This window comes from Cricetulus griseus, chromosome X (genome assembly GCF_003668045.3).
Source record: "Cricetulus griseus strain 17A/GY chromosome X, alternate assembly CriGri-PICRH-1.0, whole genome shotgun sequence".
Classification (NCBI taxonomy): domain Eukaryota; kingdom Metazoa; phylum Chordata; class Mammalia; order Rodentia; family Cricetidae; genus Cricetulus; species Cricetulus griseus.
In genome coordinates, this window is record NC_048604.1 from 11,191,258 (window position 1) to 11,210,837 (window position 19,580).

The window sequence follows — 19,580 nt, forward strand, 5'->3', positions numbered from 1 at the left end:
AGTTCCCTCTCCCTCCCCTGCCCCCCCACTAACACCCTACCTTTCCAATACAATTTCTTCTCCCCAGGGAGAGTGAGGCCTTCCAGGGGTTCTTTAGAGTCTGTCATATCCTATGGGATAGGGCCTAGGCCCAGCCCAATGTGTCTAGGCTGAGGGAGTATCCTTCTATGTGAAATGGTATGCTAGGGATAAGTACTGATCTACTACAAGAGGCCCTATAGATTTCTGAGGCCTCCTCACTGACACCCACATTCATGGGGTCTGGATCAGTTGCATGCTGGTTTCCCAGTGATCACTCTGGGAGCAAAGAGCTCCCCCTTGTTCAGGTCAGCTGTTTCTGTGGGTTTCACCAGCCTGGTCTTGACCCCTTTGCTCATCACTCCTCCTTCTCTGCAATTGAATTCCAGTTCAGTTCAGTGTTTAGCTGTGGATATCTGCTTCTACTTCCATCAGCTGCTGGATGAGGGCTATAGGATGGTATATAAGTTAGTCGTCAATCTCATTATCTGGGGAGAGCATGTAAGGTAGCCTCTCCATTGTTGCTTAGATGGTTAGTTGGTGTCATTCTTGTAGATATCTGGACATTTCCCTAGTGCCTGATTTCTCTTTAAACCTATAGTCGTTCCCTCATTGATGTTATCTCTTATTTTGCTCTCCTCTATTCTTCCCCCTTCCTGCTCCTTTATGTCCTCCCCACACCTCCTCTTCTCCCCTTCTCCTTCTCCTAGCTCCCTGTCCCCTCCCCTATGCTCCGAATTTGCTCAAGATATCTTGTATGCGCTCACACATATATGGATTTTACACATAGTGCGAAGGATTACCAGCTTATATTCCACACCACCAGAGAAGCTAGGCAACAAGGAGGACTCTAAAAGAGACATACATGGTCCCCCAGAGAAGAGGAAAGGGACAAGATCTCCTGTGCAAGTCCAAATATTACAAAGCCTTGAGCGACATAATTATGGGTTATTTCTGTACAATATCTCATATAAAGTAGAAGCTCTGTATGTATTAATGCATTGATAGTTTTATTTCATTAGAGTCAAATACAATAGGTCCAAATAATCTGTATTTAATACCTATAAAATTAGGACATACTTCTTATGTTAACTAACCACATATCCTTTTGAACATTTCAATCACTGACCCATTTTCTTATTTGGATATTTATATTTTAGATTGTTTTCTAAAATGTCTTTTAGGGTTATTAAATGATTTTTTTAAAAAATAATTTCTTATCATTTACCATTTGATTTTACCTAGAGGAGTTTTAATTATCTTTCCATGTGAATAGTCTCAGAGAATTAAATCACATGTATTTAAATAATAGCAAGGATAATAAAGATAATGATGTTAACAATAGGATTTTTTTTTACTGTCAGCATTGATCCTGCAGAAGACAGAAAGAAAGGATTGTAGGAGTCAGACCAGTCAAGGACACCACAAGAAAACCTACAGAATCAACTAACCTGGGCTCATGAGTGTTCACAGAGACTGAACCAACAACCAGTGAGTCTGTATGGGACTGATCCAGGTTCTCTGCATATATGTTACAGTTGTATAACTTGGTCTTTTTGTGGGAACCCTAACAGTGGGAATAGGGGCTGTCTCTGACCCTTTTAGTGGCTTTTGGGATCCTACTCCTCTTACTGAGACAAATTGTCCACCCTTAATATATGGGGAGTTGCTTAGTCTTACTGCAACTTAATATGGCATGTTTTGTTGATACTCATGAGAGACCTGCCCTTTCCTGAACAGAAATAGAGGAGGAGTTGATTGGGGCTGGGAACATAGTGAGGTTGGGGTAAAGGAGGCAGAGAAAACTACAATTGTGATATAAAATAAATATATTTATTAAAAAAGAAAATGTCAAGTGCAGGCTTCCACGATTATACTGTTTGCATTCAATTTGTACAAGGAACTAAGGGTAAATTTTTATCCCTGTTCAGTTCAAAGATTCTCAAAGTGACTTGACATCAAATGATGGAGTAGATGAAATAACAGTCATTCAAAACCATAAAATTTCTATGACTCTTTAAACTTAAGTCAGTTGAAGAAAACTGTGACCCAGAGTGTGTAGAATTTGCCTTTGTAACCTGCACACTTAAGTGAATGTTTGTGTATACAACTCAAATTTTGGTACTGATATCAATGATCCATATCCTACCTGCAAAATTACTCCAAATACCTTTTTCCTTTTTTATTATTTTGTATTAATTTTACACACCAACCATGTTCTAATAGGTGGTCCTATACCTATTTTACTCTCTATTTCTCTTACTTCACATAGTTCTTGGCAATAGGTTGATAAATCATATAATTTCTTCTTAAATAATTTTAATGTACTATATTTTATTTATGTATATATGCTTTTTCCTGCTTGTCTATATGTATGACACATGCATACAGCTTCCAGAAGATGCCAGAAATAGTATCAGGTCCCCTGAAACTGAAATTACTGGAAGTTGTGAGCTAGCTGCCTGATGTGGATGCTGCCATACAAACCTGAGACCTCTGCAAGAGCATCAAACGCTCTAATCTACTGAGCCACCACTCTAGCCTCCAACACAATTTCTAAATAAATTAATCATTTAGTTAATCAAGCAGTCACTAACAATGCTTGACTTGGTGCTTCCATAATGAGAAAGCTTTCTGTCAAGACTTGAATCATCTCTGGGCTCTAAGTCCCCTTGGTTATGTAGGAAACAATAATCAAATAATAACTCAAAGCCAAAGAGAAGCATTTCTCTTATCATGATAATTGTGGTTAATGAAATTAAGGACACGGCAACTCTGAAAACCTTATTTTATTTTGTAAACAAGAAAGTAAAATACATAAGAAGATTGTTACATGACAAAGCATTTAAAGATGAGTTTAATTGTAAATTCTTACTTACTATGATAGTATGTTCTCCCAAAAAATTGTTCATTAAAGATATATTGATAACAAATTACAAATTCAAACTTCAAAAACATTAATCATATTCCATTTGCTCACCAGCACAATGGCATTCATAAGACAAGTGTTGGGCACTGATTTTACTATTGTCACTGAAATGTGTTCTGGATAACTTCTTTTTTAAGATTTTATTTATTATGTATATAACATTCTGCCTCCATGTATGCCTGAACACCAGAAGAGAGCACCGGATGTCATTATAGATGGTCATGAGACACCATGTGGTTGCTGGGAATTGAACTCAGGTCTTCTGGAAGAGCATTCAGTGCTCTTAAACTATGAGCTGTCTCTCCACCCCCAGATAACTTCTAAATATTTCCAAATATCAATGCTAAAAGAGATTATATATGTGCTTCAGTTTAAGAAATTCCAGAAATTTCCTCACTGAATTGAAAATAACTCAAATAAGTCTGTTTCCATATGTGTATATTTAAGTATATTCGTTGAAATTTTATGCCAATCCTGAAACAAACTTTGGGTGGACCACATGTTTTTTTTTTTTTTTCAGTGTTCAGAAAAATAGTCGTGTGAGATTAACTCCCTAATTATTCCCTCTAGGAGACAAAGAAAAATAACCTTATAAATTACTAGAATTACCTTGCGTGAAAAATGGGTGTTATTAGTATGGTTAAGTTAGAAATCACATTCATGAACTTACACACCATACAAAGAAACTCTGGGGGAAAATTTCTGTGTCCATTTGCTATGGATAATAAGACATGCAACTGAGGCTTAGTCACTTGAGGTAGGAATATCCACAGAGGAAATATCAGCATGCCTAGCCTTCTTCATGTGATATGTATAGAACATCACTTTTCTATAGTTGCAGTTGTGTGGTCCTTGTTATGAGTAATAAAATATATAAATCAGGTGGAAATATCTTCCCAGCGGGAATGTCAGGGTGAAACAGCCAGAGAGGAAATCCTCATGTGGTTGTTTTCTTCTATGTGGAATGAGGTAATACATATCCTTAATGAACTGGCTCCCACCACATTGTCACTTGCATGACCACTGAAACAGCTGAACAGAGGCTCTATTGAACTCTCTGAAAGTAAATGATACGGAAGAGCACTGTAATCTTGCTTCAATAGTTGTTGGGTGGGTGATAAGAACAAAACTAAGCCAAACTGTCTACCTGGAGATAACTTGCAAACTACAGGAAGGAATTTCAATAGCAAATAGACATGGGAAGTATCTTCCACATTTGCCTATAATTTAGCAGTATAACTAGATAAAGTAGGAGGATGAAATAAAGGTATTTGCTTACCATTTTTTACTGTAAGGAAAACATAAAAGAAAGCATGCAAAGAGACCTGTCCATGACACTTGAAAGTAAAATCGAATTTGGGTGCCATGGTGCATACCTGTAATCCATAATACCAAGGAGGCTAAGGCTGGTTGAGTTGTGTAAGTCTGAGGCCAGTCTCCACTCTATAATTAGTACCAGGTGAGTCAGAGATACATTGTAAGAGCTTGTATAAACAACAAAAAGTAAAAATTTGGGTTTTGTTTTTTCTTTTTTTTTTTACTAGGGAAAGGGATAATATAAAGGGAAAGGGGGGCTGAGACCAGGCTCCAGGGACAAGAGGAGAGACAGACAGACAGATAGACAAAGAGAGACAGACAGACAGACAGACAGATGGACAGACAGACAAAAACACAGAGACACAGAGCGACAGAGAGAGAGAGAGAGAGAGAGAGAGAGAGAGAGAGAGGAACAGGAACAGATGGGGGAGAGTGAGACAAAGACAGGGAGACAGAGGGGGGACAGACAGAGAGGGAGAGAGGGAAGAGAGAGAAAGATTGGAGGTGGGCAGGGCCCTTTTAAAAGGGAACATAGTGAATGTGCACAGGCGGTGCTCATAATGGCTGCAGCTGAGGGCGTATCCTGTCAGAACTCAAGGTCAGGACAGTACAGATGCCTGAATACTAACAACTTGTACTTCTAAGTATATTGAAAATAAAAGTATTTTTATAATTGTTGGTAGTCATTGGCAAAAACTGCTAGAAATGAGTGTCTGTTGTGATAAGATTCTGAAGCATTGCTTCCCAATGTCCAGAAAATAATTTTGTATGATGTCACTTCATCCAGACATGGGGATGAACACTGAACAAAGAAAGAAGGGAAGATTTAGAGAAAGGTGTAGAGTTCTCTGTAAATTGGGCATGGTATAGCTTTAATCATCTTGAAATCAGAACAGATAATGATTATCCATGTGGATGCTCACAAGATGGGGGCCTATTAACTCAGTAATCTACAATGGAGTGTTCCTTTCTTCTAGGTATTGGAGAATGTGGCTTATTAGTAGAGGGATCACTGACCCTTTGTCTATTTAAGTCTCATGTAGGTGGCTCTAGTCATTGACGTTCCTGTTTTTACTTCCACCAGGTAAAAAATGTTAAATCTTAAACAGAGAAATAAGCTATCTCATAGGGAACCATGCTTTAACATTATTTTGTAATTCTTTGATATTCATTTATTATTTGCTGGGTCATATTACTCTCAATCTCCAGGAGACATTTCAGAGCAATAACTACTATGTGTACAGGGAACTTGAAGAGATTAGTTTGATCCTGGGTTAAAGACTAAGCATACCTGCTTCTTTCTACTTTTTGACGAGCAACTCTGTTCATATAAACCTTCCCAAATGCAGTGTGTGTGTGGGGGGGAGGAGTAAGAGGCAATACTATTAGCACTTGTGACGTTCAGAAAATCTGTACCAAATCACATGCTGAAAATCTTCAGTACATTGTGGTATTAATTGGTAAGTTTAATTAGGAATTTTAACTGGTGATTAGTTCCTGAATAAATAAATCATAAATTAATAGACTAATGAGCGGTTTTCTGTTATAACAGTAGACGTGCTGCTGTCCTTCCTGTACTCCCCTCACTCACTATTGGCTGCACTGCTCCACACTGGACTCTGCAGAATCCACACCAGTAACAAGATTCCCATCAAATCTGAAGTCCTAGCCTCCAAGCCTCAAGATCTTTTATTCTAATACATCTTTGTCCTTATAAACCATCTCCGGTGTTTAAGCATATTAATAGCAAACAGGTCAAGGTGACAATTAAACCAGAAATACCAGCAATTATTACATCCCCCTTTTCCACAAATATCACCTCTCCCCATCTACCCTTGCTGCCCAACCCCACTGAAGCACCAAACTCTTTTCCACCCCTGTGGAAGAAAGTGTTGGTGAACTTCGTCTTCAGTTTCCAGCCCCCCTTCCAACGTTATTTACTTTCACCTAGCAGGCCCACCCCACCACCTCAAGTGATTCCCAGTCTCTCCTGCCTCAAATATTTTCCTCTTTCCTTTTCCTCTCTTCCCACTAACCAAACACACTGAAACAAAACTCACTTTCATAAGGTATTTTATTATATTTCAATCAACAATGCCAATATGCTCTTCTGTATGGGTGTAATATTTGGTCTCTAAAAAAAGAACCACTTTTATATCTTCGTGGTTGAGACGGAGAGGGTGCTGGCTCTTGGGATGGCCTGGGCTGAGCTACGTTCGGTATTGTTTGAAGTATGAAATTCCTCCGGGACATCTTTCTTCTTTTCTTGATTTTGGTTCTTTTTTTTCTTCTGCAGCTTGTAACAGGCCAAGATGGTGCGTTTTTTCCCTTTCTTCTTATCTTCTGAATTCTCACGAATCACAGATTGTACTTTCTTCATCATTTTGGGTAACTGATAAGAGAACAGCACAGGTTAAAACACTGTTTCAAGTAAACCGTAAGTCTATCTTTATGATGATGGCTATGGGCTGAAGAAGAATTTTGTAGCAGATAATGACAGGGGAGGAGTAACAGGTAAGGAATTAGTGAGAAAAGAGGAGAAATGTAAGAAGGATCATCTTACTTTTCTAATTCTGGTGCTCTTCGCTGGGTGGCGAAGCCTTCGCTTTGTAGTGCTTTCTTCTTCCACACTCGAGCTGCTGGTTGACTCATCATCAGAGTCGAGTTCAGTGAGTGTGTCTGAACTAGAATCGTCTTGATCCTTACTAATAACCCTCATGTTGCAGCAGTTAACTTCAGGAGGCCAGACCTCTCATATATATCCTCTCAGGACAATGAGAAGCCACACCCTTCAGCTTTGATAGGTTGGCAAAAACTCCTCCAGCCAATGGAATGTCTAAGGCAATTTGGCTGTCACAATGCTACCTCTCCTACAAATTCCATGAAATGGGAGGGGGGGACGTTTCAATGAAGAAGAGTTGAAATGACCCATTTAGATTAAAGGATCTTGTATAATCCACTCTAAAATAATTTCAGAGTGATATTATTTTTATTAAATTTTTTTCATCTATTTTATATACCAACCAAAGTTTCCCCTCCCTTCTCTCCTCCCGTCCCCTCCCCCATCTCCCTTCTATAGCTCCCCCCACCCACTCCTCTGTGTCAATTCAGAAAGTGGCTGACTTCCCACGGAAGTCAACAAAGTACAGCACATCAAGGTGAGGTAGGATCAAGCTCCTTTCCCTGTATCAACATTGGGCGAGGCAACCCAACATGCGGAATGTGTTCCCAAAAGCCAGCTAAAGCAACAGGGCAGGTCTTGATCCCATTGCTAGGAGCCCCACCAATAGACCAAGCCACACAACGGCCACACACATGCAGAGGGCCTAGGTCTGTCCCATGCAGGTTTCAGAGTGATATTTGCCACTCCCCTATCTCCTCAGGCTCAAGTATTGTGGGCCATATGGTAGAGTGAATTCTCCTAAGTGATTCTCCATAGGCACCCCATTCACTGTTTGATAATACTGTTTTTATGAAGTCCTAGCAAATTTCTGACATTTTGGAAATTTATCTACAGCCTAGTAAACTTAATTCACAGAAGAGTTGTGAGTTATCTCGCTTCTCTCTAATATTTGACTATGGCAGGCAACTATTTGGAGTGTACATCGTGGAACACACTTTGGGGAGATTTCAATTCATATTTATGAGTGTGTGCTTCCAGAAAAAACTCATCATATCAACCTCTTCTGAATTATTCACCAATCCTTTGGCAATTATATTAATTCTTTGGCTTTGTAGTAAAGATTCCATGGATATATCTCTATAATGTACCCATTACAAAAATATGTTGAGATGGGTGTATAGATATTATATCAGTGTACAATAAAAACCCTTATGGAGGTCTTATAAGGGTGATATGACATAAGAATTTTATAGTACACAGTCTTGCTCAATATGAATGTCTAAGCCCTTGGTTTTCTTTTGAACTATCTTTTTTGAGACAGGTTTTCTCTGTGTAGTCCTGGCTTTCCTAGAACTCACTCTGTAGACTAGACTGGCATCAAACTCACAGAGATTGAAGGTGTGTACCACCACTTCCCAGCCTCTTGACCCATATAAAGGAAGGGGAGACACCTGCTTTCTACATTGCCAGTGGTAGCATGAAGTTGAACACATTATCAGATGTATCTTGTGTTAGAATCCACTCATATAAGCCAATTCAAGTTGCATAAACTGTTTTAGGCCAGACACAAGATTCTGCACTGTTTTAAGAAGGTCTCCAATATAACACTCTTCACACCAAATTACAATTTGTTTATTTTGCAAATCAGATAACATTTAGATAAAATGAACCTTGTTATCTTTCACATCAGATATGGTTGAGTAACCAATTTTCAGATGGTGACATTATTCAATATTGTTCAGTTAGATTCAAGGAAAACATAAATCATATGTATTAAGTTGAAAAAGACAGAAGCGCCAGAATGAAAGCCATGGTATACTAAATGAGAACAATACTATGCATTGTTTGGCTTTGGATATGGAAGAGAGCCACAAGTCAATGAGTGTGGAGCATTGTAGAAACTGTAAAATTAAAAAGAAATAATTTGTCACTGAGAGCATTCAGAGAGAAGTATAGTCCTTTGCATATCTTCATCGATGGTGGTGGTGGTAGCAGTAGTAGTAGTAATGGTAGTAACTATTAGAATTAATTATTATCATTGTTGTTGTTTTGGACTTACTACATTTAATACATTTAATACATTTAATACATTTAGTTACTAGTATTGGTGTAGCTGTTTAGAAAAACCATAAGACAAGGGAAACACTAGCCCCATATATTCTCAAGGAGAACATAGATAGAGAAAAAAAGGAAGACATCCCCAAACATTATTTGGGTCATATGTGCTAGACAATGTAATTATTCATAAGTCAATAATGCTATTCAGAATAATTAAAGAAAAAATAGAAGCTATGAAAATCTCATCAGGAATGAAAAATATCAAAGCAATTATTTATGGGAATAAATTAATCAGAAATACAGAAGGCTGAGCCCCTAACTTCTCTACACCTACATAATGGATTTGATTCAGCTTTTCCTAGAAAATAGAAAAGAGTATCTTTTAAAAAATAGTGTTTTCAGAGATATTAATGTATGACACACTTATCAACTCAGAATATCTAAATTCAATTCAAATTTTACAAAAACTTAGATGAAAATTAAACCCAATGCAATTCTAAATTGTTGTATTCCTTTTTCACTGTGATGAAATGTGAGAAATGAAAGTGTGTGTGTGTGTGTGTGTGTGTGTGTGTGTGTGTGTTGAGAGCAGACACAGAAGAGATTATCTTCTCTCTATATGAATCAAGGAAGAGACATTGAGCCCATGGCCATTGCAAATGTGATGTGAAGGAACTGCAGAGGAATGAGGAATTGCTCTCAACCAAAAAGGAGAAGATATCAATTCTCAAATATGAGTCCATTCCATTTTACATGGATGAGATGAAGACATTATCCCTGCATAACAAGAAGGTTACACTTTAGCATACATGAAGGCCTGGGCTCAATCCCAATCACTCACCTCTCCCCTCAAGATGCGATTAGAGTATATGTTAAGAAACACTGAAAGATTATAAATTTTATGTATATGCACAATGATCCCCACAAACTGAAATGATCCTGTTTCTCAATCTCTGGAAATATATTTATTCTTGTTTTATTAAATTAGCACATAATTAGTGTTGTCATTGGGGAAGCAAATCTACTCTACTATAGGGAATATAAAAAACTAACAGATAAGGGGATATATGAATTCCTTTTCGCAAACTGTAAGAGAACCCATTCATATTAAACACATTCAAAATTCCTAAGAAATAATGTGTTATGTTAAAATTAATGTTCAGAGTAAGAATGGTCCTGATTTGAGGCAGAGCGGTCTATTGGAATTGTTTACATCTTTCCATGAACCAATGTGAGGCCTTCAAATCCTTAATTCATCCATCCAAGCTGCTACTCTCAGATCCTTGTGAACACATCAAAGAGAAAATTATTCTCTTCTCTAAAAGCGATGGCTTTAATGACTTCATTCCAAGAGCTTGTTTTTCTGTGATTTATAGTGAGATATACAACCCACCCATACCTGGAACACTGACCACACCAGAGGGGAGGACTAGATCTGGGAACAGCCTGGGAGGATCCTTGGAGCTGGAACCTGTGGCAGCCACCTGCCTCTTGTGTCAGTGCAATCTCTCCAAATAAACCTCATTTAACCTGTACTGAGTCTAGTGGATCTTGATTCCCACAAGACAGTGATTGCCTGATGTAATTAATCCAGGCCTATCAATTTGTAAAATAGACATACCTAGGCCTATGACTTCATCTATAGAAGCAGACTCTTGGAAGGTTTGAACTAAGCATTGAGGATCAGTTTATGCTACATAGTCAGGTCAGTATTTAAACAATAAAGTTCTATTCGGCAAGAATCTATCCTCCCCTCTAATTTCATGAGCTCATCTCTCCTAAAAGAAATGTTTTCTAAACTGGGGGCCACAGAAAGATTTTTCAATATAATTGACATGTCCTAGAGTTGTATTTTATGCTAAGAAAAAAGAATACAAGCTATAGAGAATTACAGAAGAGGTGAACTTTCCAAATGCATGTATCTAGTCATAGCGCCTTTAATCCAGCTCCATTGTTTAAATAAAATCAGATAGCAATTGAACAATAAGAATAGTGTCTAGAGGAACAACATGTGTCTTAAAGGCTAACTTTTAGTAAAGTTACCTACAGGCAAGAAATCAACACTCCCAAGAAATTAAGAGGAATTGCTACACTGTGGGAAGAGAATAAGTTCTATAAACAGGCAGGCCTAGATTTAAAATCCAGCCACTCTCAGCTTGTGTGATCATAGAAAAGCCATTGAACTTTTTTAGAGTTCATGCTCTCATCTGTGAACATGAGGCATTATAACTAAAACAATGGTCTGTTTCTAAAGCTAAAGATCAGGTCATGAGGATCAGCGAATATATCCAGCCCATCATTTGTTTTTGTGAAGTAAGTGTTCGGCACATGTCAGTTTCTGTGTCCCCTTCCCTCTTTTTAAAATGAAAATATTATATGAAGAAGCTTTCCTTATGCAAGAGACTATCTACAACGGCTGCTGCATCCGTATTTCCTGGGGTGAACTTTTGAATTTAGAAATAATTTTTAGAAACTAATTTTTATGCAAAAAACCACTGTCAGATTAACTGCTGCCTATAGAGCATTTCTGCATATTTCTCTCAAGGTGGAGATTAAAATTTAGAATAGGAGGACATTTTGTAGCTCAGCTCCAAGAAACCCTGATTGAACTGGGATTTTCTGATTAGGTTGGTAACATAAAAAAAATGTTATTTGGTAGAATATAAAATCGTTGGTAGTAATTTTACATTGAGTTAAATTTAAATGGCAAATAATAGTGTATGGTAACTGACTGAGCTGGGGCAGAAGTCTGAAACTGTGGCCTCATAGGCCTTCTGGATGCAATCATCAGAAGAGGGAGGATGCATAGAAATCCCTAGAAAAGGAGTCTTGTCACAGAACCCAGTACTGTGCTAGCCAACAGACCTGCTAGGAACTTGTTACACACAACTAGGTGACCTAAATGCCTTTGTAGAAATACAGAAACAGAGGTAACAACAGAAAATAATGAAGAACTATGAAATCCCCAGACTCCTGGGGAAAAACAGAGCAAGGAAATTTGCAGTACTGAGATCTTCTGGACTCCATCAGCATGAATTCTCAAGTACACAGTGTGCTCGGTGTTCAGTAATAATCTTCTCAGGGTGCCTAGCGAAGCATGATTGCTCTTTTCAGCACCTGGTCCCACCTCAGTCAGCTTTGGCCTTGGCATCCATATTTCTACAGCAACTATTGTAGTGAAAATTGAAGAATTGGCTATATTTTCTGGAAAGTTAATAGGAGTTTTAATCTCTTAGAAAATGAGATAGTTTTGTGAACAAAATATTTCTTCCTCTGCAAAAAGAACATAGACTTGTCATTTGAAGGATGTTACAAGCATAATTGTAAAGTTCACCAAGGGTCATTGAGCTCTAAAAGATACAACACGCACTCACTAAGTTACAAACACACAACTTAAAAAGAACAGATGAGCAGTACAGAAGCAGTAGCACTCTTCCCAGGCGCAGTGCTTTTTACCCGGCGTCTGATACAAGACATTCACCTGGGATTACTACCCTTTCTTCGAACTGCTTTAAAGATAACTGTATCTGTGGTGATATTTTGTTTATGTTATCACAAATAAAGCTTGACTGGGGATCAGAGTGCAGAGCTAACTACACTAGTTAGCAAAAGAGGCCAGGCAGTGGTGGTGCACACCTTTTTTGTTTTGTTTTGTTTTTTGTTTTTTGTTTTTCGAGACAGGGTTTCTCTGTGGCTTTGGAGGCTGTCCTGGAACTAGCTCTTGTAGACCAGGATGGTCTCGAACTCACAGAGATCCGCCTGCCTCTGCCTCCCGAGTGCTAGGATTAAAGGTGTGCGCCACCAACGCCCGGCAAGTGGTGCACACCTTTAATCCCAGCAATTGGGAGGCAGAGGCAGGTGGATCTCTGTTACTTTAAGGCCACCCTGAGCTACACGAAGTTGATCCATTCTAAAAGAGAAAAAGAGTTCACACAAAGGTGGTTCTAGCACTTGGGATCACATGCCTTTAATCCTAACACCAGGGAGTTGGAGACAGGAGTGATATGGCTGGGCAGAGAGAGGAATGTAAGGCAGGAAGAGACAGAAGCCCAGTGCAGTCTGAGCAGCAGTTAGTCTGAGGCAGCAGTCTGAGGAGCAGTACAGTCTGTGGGTGCAGTGTGAGGATGCAGTCTGAGGACCGGATAGCCCCTTTGGTGTGAGCATAGGTAGAAGAAAGAACTCTAGTAGCTGACTTCTCTGATTCTCTGATCCATCAGCTTTCACCCCCTCCCCAGCAGCTGACTGAGTTTTTATTATTAAGAACAAAGATTATTAATGCTACCTCTGTCAAAGGACAGGAGAAATGATTCTGAGCTACAAGGCAGATGTATAGCATCAAATGACCAAAATATTCTTTTTGCTAAGACACTGTGTTCCTACCTCACACTAGGGCATGGAACATGAGAGTCATTTGAAGGAGATCCCATTTCACAATGGACTACATTCAAAGAAAAAACAGTATGCTAATCAAAACCACAATAGACTAAAATAATTAACTACAGTTATTTCTCCTATCTCCTTGCCTTCCTAACAAGAATTGGTCCCTCACTTTCCTTGAAGTGGTTGATCTTCCAATCGGCCTAATCCAGTAGAAGCTATGTGGGCAAAGTTGAGGACACACTTGAAGTCGTCAAGGAAGAATGAACAATATGTTACAGGATCAGGGATAAAAAGAAGGCTGAAGCAAGTGGAAGCTGATGTTAAAGAAACAGATGAGTTAGCAGTTTATGTTGAAGAAAAGGAAATTACTTTGGGACTTGCAAGGTAAGATATAGAATTCATTCAGGCATGGGAAGGTGTTTGAGCTGGTAAAGCTGGGGCTGAGAAGTCAAATGGGCCTCTTTTGTACATTATTGCAGTATGCATATGATTTCTGCCTATAAAAGTTCATTTTGAAATTCAATATCAAGTTTTTTAGTTGTGAATGGGTTGTAGAGACTAGCTTTCATTTACATATTAATCTGTTCATAGATTAAGAGGTTAATGTTTTATCTCAAGAGTAGATCTGTCAGCTGTGGATACGGGAGGTCAAGTCTTCCTCTAGTGTGACAGTTTGAATGAGAGTGGCCCCCAGAGGCTCATATACTTGAATGGTTGGCCCCACAACGGTGGAAGGATTAAGAAGTGTCACCTTGTGTGAGGGTGTGTGTCATTGAATGTGGGCACTGAAGTTTGAAAACTCATGCCATTTCCTGTTAGTGCATAATATGCAATATTCTCAGCAAATTCTAGAACATAGTTAAGGTATCAAACGTCTGTCCAGACATATGATTACTCATCCTATGGGAAAAAAAGTTACCAGAGACGGAACATAAAGCAAAATGTCTCCCATATTAATACCTGTTGTTAACTGATGACCCATTTTTTCCTATTTCCAGGATGCATACAGTTCAGAAGGCAACAGTATTTTACCACAAAGTTTTTCAAATTCTCAGTGTACTCACAGTTACCAGACATTTTGATTTTTGTTGTGCTGGACAGTTTTTATACATTTAAAACTCATTGCCAAGTCCTGGCAATGATGTTCCTTTGAATCTGCCTCCTATTAAGCCTCAACTATCAAGAGACTTTCATAACCTACCATGGTTTCCCCATAACACATTTTAAATACCCTACTTACAGATCTCCTGACTTCTATGAATCACTGAATCCAATTTTACTACCAGTGCTTCAAAATATAGCATTGGCCAAGATAATTAAGTATATGTTTACAGTTGCTTAAAATCCTCAGTGGCTCATCCATGTTGGACAAATGAAAGTTCTTTACATGATACACATCACATATGGTATGACTTGCTCTTACCTTTCCAGAATTCCTTTAAACACTTCTTTATGCACTGCAATCATTTTGGTTTGATTTTAGTTCCATTGTTTCTTGCCATGAGGATACTGTACACACTGATTCTTTCCTCTAAAATTTTCTCGTATATCTATGCTTACCTCCTCCACCATTAGAGACTACTAATATTGTAGAAATGAGTTCACTTAACATTCTTTCACCATAGTTTCCTGAACCAGCATTCTGCCATAGATTAGATCAGCCTTCTTTCTAACATGTACCATGGGACCATGTTGTTTATCTTAATATAACTAATCCTATATTGAAATTATATAACTGATATTGAAATTGGTTTGTTAATGGTTATTGGCCTATTAAATAGAAGAAAAGATCCTTGAGATCTATGTTAGTTTTTGTGTAACATTGTATGAACCATTCCTTAGCATAATGTGTACTGGAGAGTTGATAATCAATAAATAGTTTAAAAGACTAAACAAATTGAAAAATGTACTCAAACATTTATGCTTTTTTATGTTCTCATAACCATGGGGGATATTTCCAGAAACCTATTCCTAACCCATAGTGACATCAAACTTTAATCAACTTCTCTACACTTACATGTAGCATCAGTATTGAATTTGGTGACAATTCAGTTTATGAAAATATATTAAAACAATAGGCTATATTATGACCCTGTAATAAAACCAAATTAATATACTACAAATCTTGATCTCAACATCAAATCACATTTATTTAAACAATGAAATGTCTCCATCAAGAAAAAGTCTAATTCTGGTTACAAATATCCCTCTGTGGGATAATGGTACAAGAATCTATTAAAATGATCAAAGAGTTAGAAGATATTATACTCTATATGTAGAAATCTATTTACTAATCTTTTCAAATAAAAAGATGTCCTTGTGGATTATTCCCACATTTAAAAGCGTTTGGTCAGTCTTGACAGGAACAAATCATTTGAATTTCTGTTATTTTTCTTGAACTTTGCAGGAAAATTGATGGAACTAGAAGAAATCATTCTGATCGAGATAACCCAATCACAAAAAGACAAACATGGTTGTTATATCCCCCTTTTCATTTCTGATTTTGTTAATTAGCATGCTCTCTGTCTGCCTTTTGGTTAGTTTGGCTAGAGGTTAGTCTATCTTATTGATCTTCTCAAAGAACCAACACTTTGTTTCATTGATTCTTTGTACTGTTTTCCTAGTTTTTACTTTGTTGATTTTGGCTCTCAGGTTGATTATTTCCTGGCGGCTACTCCTCCTTGGTGTGTTTGCTTCTTTTTGCTCTAGTGTTTTCAGTTGTTCTGTCAATTCTCTAATGTGACTTTCCTCCAGTTTCTTCATGTAGGCACTTAGTGCTATGAACTTCCCTCTTAGCACTGCTTTCAGGGTGTCCCATAAGTTCGGGTATGTTGTGTCTATATTCTCATTAAATTCTAGGAAGTCTTTAATTTCTTTTTATTTCTTCCTCAACCCAGGAATGGTGCAATTGGGTGTTATTCATTTTCCATGCGAATGTAGGTTTTCTGCAATTCGTATTGCTGTTGAATTCTAGCTTTAATGCATGGTGGTCTGATAAGATACAGGGGGTTATTTCAATTCTTTTGTAACTGTGGAGGTTTGCTTTGCTGCCAACTATGTGGTCAATTTTTGAGAAGGTTCCATGTGGCGCTGAGAAGAAGGTATATTCTTTTGTGTTTGGATGGAATGTTCTATAGATATCTGTTAAACCCAGTTGTGTCATAACTTCTGTCAGATCCTTTGTTTCTTTGTTAAGTTTCTGTCTAGTGGTTCTGTCCAATGGTGTAAGGGGGGTGTTGAAGTCTCCTACTATAAGTGTGTGTGGTTTTATGTGTGGTTTGAGCTTTAGTAATGTTTCTTTTACAAATGTGGGTGCTTTCGTATTAGGGGCATAGATGTTCAGGATTGAGATTTCATCTTGATGGACTTTTCCTGTGATGAGTATGAAATGCCCTTCTTCATCTCTTTTGATTGCTTTCAGTTTAAAGTCTAATTTGTTAGATATTAGGATTGCTACATCAGCTTGTTTCTTGAGCCCATTTGCTTCTCGGACCTATAGTGGCTCCCTCGGATATGGTATCTCTCATCCTGCTCTCTTTCCTCTATTCTTCCCCCAACTCAATATTTCTGCCCCTCCATTTCTTCTCCTCTACTCCTCTTCTCTTGCTCATATTGTAGCAGCTCCTTCCCCCTACCCTCATGACCTCAATTAGTTCAGGAGTTCATGCCACTTCCATTCCTGGGAACCATTTATCCCTTAGAGTCCTTCATGTTTCCTAGTTTCTTTGGTGAAGAGCATTATAGGCTGGTACTCCTTTGCTCTATGTCTAAAATTCATATATCAGTGAGTACATACCATGTTTGTCTTTTTGTGACTGGGTTACCTCACTCAGGATGGTTTCCTCTAGTTCCATCCATTTACCTGTGAATTTCAAGATTCCATTGCTTTTTTCTGCTGAACAGTACTCCATCGTATAGATGATGTACCACATTTTCTCTTTCCATTCTTCAGTTGAGGGGCATCTAGGTTGCTTCCAGGTTCTGGCTATTACAAACAATGCTGCTATGAACATGGTTGAACATATGTCCTTGTTGTATGAACATGCACTATTTGGGTATATACCCAAGAGAGGAATGGCTGGATCTTGAGGTAGACTGATTCCCATTTTTCTGAGCAACCGCCATACTGATTTCCAGAGTGGTCTTACAAGTCCGCACTTCCACCAGCAATGGGAAGTAGGCTTTTTCTCCCTTTTTCTCCGCATCCTCTCCAGCATAGATTGTCATTGGTATTTTTTATTTTAGCCATTCTGACAGGTGTGAGGTGGTATCTCAGAGTTGTTTTGAGTTGCATTTCTCTGATGGCCAATGATTTTGAGCACTTTCTTAAGTGTCTTTCAGCCATTTCAGATTCCTCTGTTGAGAATTCTCTATTTAGTTCTGCACCCCACTTTTTAATTTCATTGTTTGGTGTTTGGTGTTTTGGTTTCTTGAGCTCCTTATATATTTTGGAAATCAGTCCTCTGTCAGATGTGGGATCGGTGAAGATCTTTTCCCACTCTGTGGGTGGTTGTTTTGTCCTACTGACTGTTTCCTTTGCCTTGTAGAAGCTTCTCAGTTTCAGGAGGTCCCATTTACTAATTGCAGGCCTCAGTGTCTGTGCTACTGGTGTAATGTTCAGGAAGTGGTCTCCTGTGCCAATTTGTTCAAGGGTAATTCCCACTTTCTCTTCTAGAAGATTCAGTGTGGCTGGATTTATGCTGAGATCTTTGATCCATTTGCACTTAAGTTTTGTGCATGGTGACAGGTATGGATCTATCTGCAATTTTCTGCATGTCCGAATCCAATTGTACCAGCATCATTTGTTGAAGATGCTATCTTTTTTTCCATTGTATAGATTTAGCACCTTTGTCAAAAAAGGTATTCATAGGTGTGTGGGTCAATATCAGGGTTTTCAATTCAATTCCATTGGTCTATTTGTCTATTTTTGTGCCAATACCAAGATGTTTTCAGAACTATGGCTCTATAGTAGAGCTTGAAGTTGGGGATGGTGATGCCTCCAGAAGATCCTTTATTGTAAAGAGTTGTTTTGGCTATCCTGGGCTTTTTATTTTTCCATATAAAGTTGAGTATTGTTCTTTCAATGTCTGTGAAAAACTGTGTTGGGATTTTGATGGGGATTGCATTGAATCTGTAGATTGCTTTTGGCAGGATTGCCATTTTTACTATGTTAATTCTACCTATCCAAGAGCATGGGAGATCTTTCCATTTTCTGGTATCTTCTTTAATTTCTTTCTTTAAAGTCTCAAAGTTCTTATTGTACAGGTCTTTCACTTTTTTGGTTAGTGTTACCCCAAGATATTTTATGTTGCTTGTGGATATTGTGAAAGGTGATGTTTCCCTGATTTCTTTCTCATTGGATTTATCATCTGTATATAGTAGGGCTACTGATTTTTTGAGTTAATTTTGTATCCTGCTACTTTGCTGAAGGTGTTTATGAGCCATAGGAATTCCCTGGTAGAGTTTTTCGGGTCACTAATGTAGACTATCATGTCGTCTGCAAACAGTGAAAGTTTGACTTCTTCCTTTCCAATTTGTATCCCTTTGATCCCCTTTTCTTGTCTTATTGCTATAGCCAGAACTTCAAGTACAATATTGAAGAGATATGGAGAGAGTGGACAGCCTTGTCTTGTTCCTGATTTTAGAGGAAACACTTTGAGTTTCTCTCCATTTAGTTTGATGTTGGCTATTGGTTTGGTGTATATTGCGTTTATCATGTTTAGATATGTTCCTGTTATTCCTGTTCTCTCCAAGATCTTTATCATGAAGGGATGTTGGATTTTGTCAAAGGCTTTTTCAGCATCTAGTGAGATGATCATGTGGTTTTTCTTTTTCAGTTTGTTTATATGGTGGATTACATTGATGGATTTTCGTATGTTGAACCATCCTTGCGTCCCTGGCATGAAGCCTACTTGATCATGGTCGATGATTTTTCTGATATGTTCTTGAATTCGGTTGGCCAATGTTTTATTATTTTAGCATCGATGTTCATGAGGGATATCGGTCTGTAGTTCTCTTTCTTAGTCATATCTTTGTGTGGCTTGGGTATCAAAGTGATTGTAGCCTCGTAGAAAGAGTTTGGCAATATCCCATCTGCTTCTATTGTGTGGAACAGTTTGAGGAGTACTGGAATTAGCTCTTGTTTGAATTTCTGGTAGAATTCTGCAGTGAAGCCATCTGGCCCTGGGCTTTTTTTGGTTGGGAGGCTTTTGATGACTGCTTCTATTTCATTAGAGGTTATAGGTCGATTTAAAC